Here is a 7500-nt window from a genome sequence, read left to right as displayed (position 1 = left end):
AGGAAAACATTTGGACCAAATTGCAGCTTTCAGGCCACAGTAGGAAAGGCCGAGTTTCAGTTCCAAACATTTTTCTTTCACAGATATGTGACAAATTCACAACTGTAACGAAACAAGGCTATCTTATCTCATCTGGGTGATCCGACCTCCAGCCTAACGTGAAGTGGTCTTCGTAATTAATACTCATAATTAGTACTACTCACACTAACAATAAGATCAAATGAAAAGGACACAAATTAAACACGTTCATATATTCTCAATTATAGGTGGAAACTAAATAATTGAACCGAAAATAACCTCTAAATTCAGTATATTAAATTGACAAAAGGTATTAATATCTGCGGTAAAATTGCTCGTTGTTTCACGAACGAAAATATAAAAACTAAGCTATAATTTTACTAGAAATAATTTTACTGTACTGCGTAATATACACATTTTCATTCTAATAAATAATTCATAAATATTCTATTCTAAATTTACTGCATCTTTAACTCAACGCAAAACACCTTTTTCAGACCTTTTTAGGTTTTCCTACCACCCCAACAAGAAAACAACAACAACAAAGTATTTTGTAGGCTTACTCCCCTAGTAATCGAAACCTCGTCAGATACACTACTCATGATAACGATGATGACCAGGAAGGAGGTGAGAGAGAGAGAGAGAGAGAGAGAGAGAGAGAGAGAGAGAGGGCAGGTGAATATAATGAGGGCTGAGAGGCTTGGAGGAGATGGACAGCAATCAATGGAAACTTTCGAGAGGACTGAATTGCAGTTGTCAACAACAAGATGAGTGAGAGAAAGTTTTTATATATAAGTTTGCTGCTTCTTTCCCGTCTTCCTCTCTTCAAATATTCGTTGGTTATTGTATAATCTTGTTAGCATTGTCTAGGGTATGGTTTTTGAAATTAGGGACAAAAAAGTCATATATCCGTTGCATTTGGTATTAACTGACTTAGCAGAGAAGTAAAAAAGAAAATGGGAAAAATGACGAATATAGCGGGAAATACTGAAATGGATCCACTTGTTCAACAAAATGTTTTGTTTTGGTATAAACTTTCAATGAAATTGATCATTTTCCATCACGAACAAAAAATGTGTGACCTTAATTAACAGATTTGCGATTTGATATTTCCGTAAGAGGAACTAGTTGAGGCATGGGATGATTATCGGTCGAATTTAGAAATTAAGATTGAGCAGAGTAATTTTATCTTATTTTCAACCAAATACGCACAAGAATCTGCTTATATGAATGTTGTCATGTTTTACTTCGTAGCTGCATTATCCATAGCCACTGAAACCAGTGCTAGCCATAAGAACTGTAAGTTTATAATAGCATGTCATGTGAAACAAACATTTTCTGAAAATCATTCATTTCAAGCAAGTTGTCTCCACTGAACATGGAAAATTGAGTACTTACACTTGTTAAATATCCCCACTAGCCCTCACCACTGTTACTTATGAGCATAATTATTGCTGCACCTTCCCCAGCAACACGTTACCAGGTATAATTTAGTAGAAATTGCTTCAAGCTGTGAGTTATCACTTCAGAATGGTACACACGGTATCTAAATTGGTTCCCATAATGAGAGATGGCAACCATCAGCTTGTGATAATGCTCTGCAGATTCGGTAAATCTCCTACACAGCAAAGTATTCATTATTCGAATGGTCTCCATTTGTCATCAGTCATCACTGCCAATATGATTTTGATGAGCTTCTGCCGATGACCCTGTAATACCTTTCCGCTGGTTAGAACATAGTGCGAGTTATACTCTAAATGTTCTGCCTTGCAAGCAATGTCCCTGATTCTGGTGTGGATTCCAAATGATATATATATATATATATATATATTATATATATATATATACTATATACATATATATATATATATATATATATGTGTGTGGTGTGTGTGTGTGTGTGTGTGTGTGTGTGTGTGTGTGTGTGTTTGTGTGTGTGTGTGAGGGAGGTTTGTATATAAGCAAGTGTGCGCGCACGTGACTGCATGTATTAAAGGAGAAAGCAAAGCAAATGTGTCACTGAATTGTAATACTTCAGCTTTCTTCGCTTAGAGACAAGAGAGAGCCTAGCGAAAAGCCAACTTCGAAGATTGCTGAAATGAAAGAATTGTTTTGATGATTGTGCATTGTGAGGCCAGGGATCTGTACAGCCTAGTTGCTATGTAATTTTAAGGTGTGACCGCATATGTATGTGTGTTTGTGCGTGTAATGATGGGTCCAACCGCCAGACACTGGGGAGAAAGGACACACTCTCCTGAGAGGACACGGAGGAAACTGGGTTAAGAAAAACCCATCGAAAAGTGGGGCACGTTTAAAAGGACTTAGCAAAAGTTCCCTTTGAAAAGAGAGAAGTGTAATGTGTATACGTTTATTTAACATTAAATATGTGTTGGGGAATATAATGGATATGTCCCTTTGTTTCAGATGGGCCCATGGCATTATACTAGAGAATGGGATTCTCTAAAAGACTTGACTATCGAAATATAGTAATTAATAATTTGGGATTTTTGGAGTGATTACTTAGTCTAATTCAGGAGAATTGAATGACAATTTATAGTCTTTTTGTGGGTCAGACTTAGTTCTTAATGTGACGTCTTTTAATCACCTTGTTCCATATCATGTTCAGCTAGTTTGGGAAATAAAAAGCATATTTTTGATTTACGAGAATTCATTAGCCTAGCTTGATATCGTTTGCAGAGGGAGACAGTCAGCAACTAAAGGTAAGAGAGTTGTCACTTGTTTTAATTTTGGTTAACCAGTGCCGAATGATTAATTTGCTCGGTTATAGGTTTGTGGCAGTGGTTAAAAAGCTTTTTATAAGCTGTAGGTATGCTTTTGAAGAGATTAATGCTAGTTTCAGCATATATTTTTTGGGAGGAAAAAGGTTATAATTATGTCACAGGCAACTCAGGGTTTCTTTGCTGATTCAAGGGTTTTAGTGTTCGAGACGGTGTGTCTCTCTCTCTGCATTACAGCCAGACAGTGTAGTTAGAGAGTGCTTTGTGAAAACTAGTGTTCCAATGTTTTGGGAATCGGAGTTTAATTTTTTGGCATATTAAAGTGTTTACTGGATGTGGTGAATAAGTTACGCACATTTGCAATGGGTATACTACAGGTTTGGGTCCCAGCTATATGAAGATGTGAGTGTAATTTCATTGTTTCCTTTCTTTCTTTTTTCCCTCTTTTTATTGGTGATTAATTTGCTCAAAGTGTATTTTTATTTTGATGTCTCTTGAGATTCGACGGACACTGGGGAGGTTTTGTAATAACATGAGCGAGGTTTTTTTGGTTATTGTGAGTTACGCCCTAGAGAGAGAGAGAGGAAAGAGAAAGAGGCAAATGTCTGAGTGAGAGAGAAGGAGAGAGAAAGAGATTCAGTTGCTAGGTGCCTGGTTGAGAGAGAGAGACGAGTGGATGGTTTGCTGAAACGAAGCACTTTCGCTCTTGAACTCCTTTTTTTTTTTTTTTTTTTTTTTACCTCCTCCCTGTTTTTTTTTTTGTTTTTTTGTCTTATTCCCATCGTGACCTTGTACTGTTTTGTAACAACTGCTTATAGGGTGATTTATTGGGTGCGGTGCATGTTTTTTTTTTTTTTATCTTTATTGGGGGATGTTTGTATTAATTCTTCTGGATTGGAGATTTGTGTGTATATAAATACATTAATGTTATTTAGGCCAGGAAATATCATAAAGCATAAAAGCTTTCATAAAGATAGAAAAATGGCGGATGCAAGTGTAATGACGACTCTGCTTCATCACCTTACGAATGTTAGTGCATGCGTGAGTCCATTTCGTGGAATTGTAGATGGAGGTCTTTCGCAGCGAGTACAAATCTTTATTGAAGGTGTGAATAATTATTTAAGCGCAAAGAAGATAACAGATGGTGTAGAGGCATTTAGAGAGGCGAAACCTCTGATAGAAATAAGGGTGATCTCTCCTATCATTGCAGGAGTTTTCAATTTGCAAAATGTCGAACCTGGGCTGATTTGCAAGCATTTATAAGAGCAGCTTATGGCTCAAAGGAACACGGGGATATGGTGAGGGACCTCAGAGGGCTATATAAGATATGGAAAGGCACAACTAGCCTCATAGAACAGTTCAAAACTTTTTGACTCAGTGGCAGAATGGATAGAAAGCAAATGTGTCGCTGAATTGTAATACTTCAGCTTTTTTTGCTTAGAGACAAGAGAGAGCCTAGCGACAAGCCTTCTTTGAAGCTTGTTGAAATCAAAGAATTGTTTTGATGATTGTGCATTGTGAGGCCAGGGATCTGTACAGCCTAGTTGCTATGTGATTTTAAGGTGTGTCTGGATATGTACGTGTGTTTGTGCGTGTAATGATGGGTCCAACCGCCAAACACTGGGGAGAAAGGACACACTCTCCTGAGAGGAAATGGAGGAAATGGGGTTAAGAAAAACCCATCGAAAAGTAGGGCACATTTAAAAGGACTTAGCAAAAGTTCCCTTTGAAAAGAGAGAAGTGTAATGTGTATGCGTTTATTTAACATTAATTATATGTTGGGGAATATAATGGATATGTCCCTTTGTTTCAGATGGGCCCATGGGAATCTCAAAAAGACTTGACTATTGAAATGTAGTAATGAATAATTTGGGAGTTTGGGATTGATTATTTAGTTTAATTCAGGAGAATTGAATGACAATATACAGTCTTTTTGTGGGTCAGACTTAGTTCTTAATGTGACGTCTTTTAATCACCTTGTTCCATATCATGTTCAGCTAGTTTGGGAAATAAAAAGCATATTTTTGTATTTACGAGAATTCATTAGCCTAGCTTGATATCGTTTGCAGAGGGAGACAGTCAGCAACTAAAGGTAAGAGAGTTGTCACTTGTTTTAATTTTGGTTAACCAGTGCCGAATGATTAATTTGCTCGGTTATACATGTATTGTTATGTGCGAATGTTTAGGTGGTACTTAGGTTCCAACTAGTCGTATGACTTGTGTGGTTTAGTTGGCAACGCCCTACCCTTTCAACTGAAGACTTGCATTCGATTTCAATGTGGCCTGTCAGAAATTTATATGTACATATATATATATATATATAATATATATATATATATATATAATATATATATATATATATATATATATATATATATATATATTATATATATATATCATGTGTGTGTGTGTTAGTTCTCCTTGGAGGTTGGTGTTAACACAAGCAATCACATTTAATACTGGAAAATTAATTCAGTTATAATTTTAAGAAAGCAGATAAGCATAAAATTATAATGCATATATAATGAGAGCCAGTATATAGGGACCATCAGATTTCATACCCCACTAATTATGTGTTCAGCATTATTCTGAGAACCTTCACCATCCATCCGAGTTCTTGGTAACGTTCATATTTGAATTTCATAAGTCAAACATAAGACAGTATATATTATGAAGGTACTTTGGAAACTGTCCTCACTTCATTAAGGTAACACAAGCTGAAGAGAGTTTGATTCACCTGCAGTATATACATAGAACACTTTCTTTTAGAAGCGACATTCTTCACAGAAAGACAGCAAGTTTGACCTCATTCGTTGATTGGAATTTGCTGTAGTTGTCGTGTCTCCTGATCTTGCGTTGTGGTGTATAGACCTAAACGTGTTCCAGATCCCACGAAATTTTTGGTGTACGTTTTACTACAATGATTTGAAGGAATTTCATGAATTCTTCCTTTTTTTCTGTCTTGGGCATCTCTTCAATGAACCGAGATTGAAAGCATTATTCCTAAGAGGAACGTCAATACTCAAAGCTGCTACTATTTCAGGAATAAGTGAGTGTTTTCAGATGGTAAAGCTAAAAGGATATACTAGATCACAACACAAATGGATTCAACACCATAAAAAATATGATTGTACCATTTGAATAGGTTTCAGCTTGCTTGCTATTTTGTCTAATATACGTTTTATCGCCATTATTACCAGGAATTTTATAATCACATCCTTTTACCTTCATAGAAGAATAGCTGACCAACCCGGCCCTGCCCGGGAAAACTTTGAAGAACAGAAAAAATTTACTTCGTGTCCTTTGAATTGTTTTGTTGTGATTAATATTACTGTTTGAATTCATTACCTTAAACAAACATGATATATAAATGTATACATACATCCTGGTATTTGTTTGATTAAAATGGTGAATGAGTGATGCCTTGAAGAGAGAGAAAGAGACAGAGAGGAGGTTATTCTATGGTGAAGCTGTCTTTCGTGGTAGTGGTGTTGCCAAACCACACCATAATTAATTTCAGACCTCATTTAAACCGACTATATAATGATATATACGTCACCATACGGTCACGAAGAAGTCGCTATAGCGAATTACACATGTAAAAACGAAGACGAAAAAAACGAATTGATGAGGAATTATAATAAAAAAAGAAAAAAAAAATATTGGGAAATACAGTAGGAGTTTAATGTTGAGGTCGGGCTTAGTCTTCAGCTACTGCGCATGCGTGGATGGGAAAGTCGGAAATTTTTTTTTGGAAACTCTGCTTATAGAAAATTACCGATACAGATTTCCAATGTTGATTTGATTGAGGTAATTAAAAAATCTATTAGTAATTATGTATGTTAGGGGGACTTTTTTATGTGAAGAGAGAGAGACACACACACACACAGAGAAATTACCTCCTATTCCTGAACATTCGACGAAAAAAAAAAAAAAAAAATTTGATCAGACAATAGTATATTGAGGCCCAAATTCAAAGAGAATTTTTTCACAAACTTAAAAAAGGAAGAAAAGTTCGGGTTCATGGTTTGGAGAACTACTAGAAGCTTAAAACTTCTTCTGTTTGTAAAAAAAAATATATATAATTTAGCGTGAAAATAGAATTCAAGAGCATCCAGGCATCTAATTAAGTATCTTTTCTGTGACCAAATGTTTGGGGTTTTATCTGGAAACTTTCCAGTTAACACAGACGAACGCAGGAGGCTTTATATACTAGCCAAGATATGTACGTACGTATGTACGTCCCACCAACAGAAAATGAGCAGCAAATCCTAGAGAAAGGCCGCCCCCCCAGCTCTCCCCCCCCCCCCACAACCTACTCTCTTCTCTCTCTCTCGCTCTCTCTCTCTCTCTCTCTCTCTCTCTCTCTCTCTCTCTCGAGCATAATACCGTATAGAATTTCGTATACATCTCATGGCAATCAGTATCTTTCATTGCCAATTCCTGCGTACCTGATCCATCCACTCTGAATTAAAAAGTTCTCTCTCTCTCTCTCTCTCTCTCTCTCTCTCTCTCTCTCTCTCTCTCTCAAGCATAATTCACTTTGAATTAAAAGCTATATCTACGGTTTTCTGATCACCCAACTAGTTTGATGAGAAAAAATCAGAGACATTTCGAGGCTCGATGAGGAATCTGGAGGAGGAGGAGGAGGAACAATGGATTCTTGCCTTCCCTCTCTTACCTTTCTCAGACATTTTGAGCAGATCCTGAAATGCTACTTAACATCAAGCGAAAGTTTCCAATC

The sequence above is a fragment of the Macrobrachium nipponense genome, chromosome 38, assembly GCF_015104395.2.
Source record: "Macrobrachium nipponense isolate FS-2020 chromosome 38, ASM1510439v2, whole genome shotgun sequence".
Classification (NCBI taxonomy): domain Eukaryota; kingdom Metazoa; phylum Arthropoda; class Malacostraca; order Decapoda; family Palaemonidae; genus Macrobrachium; species Macrobrachium nipponense.
The sequence above is the reverse complement of the archived record's forward strand: the minus strand, read 5'-3'. Positions refer to the sequence as shown.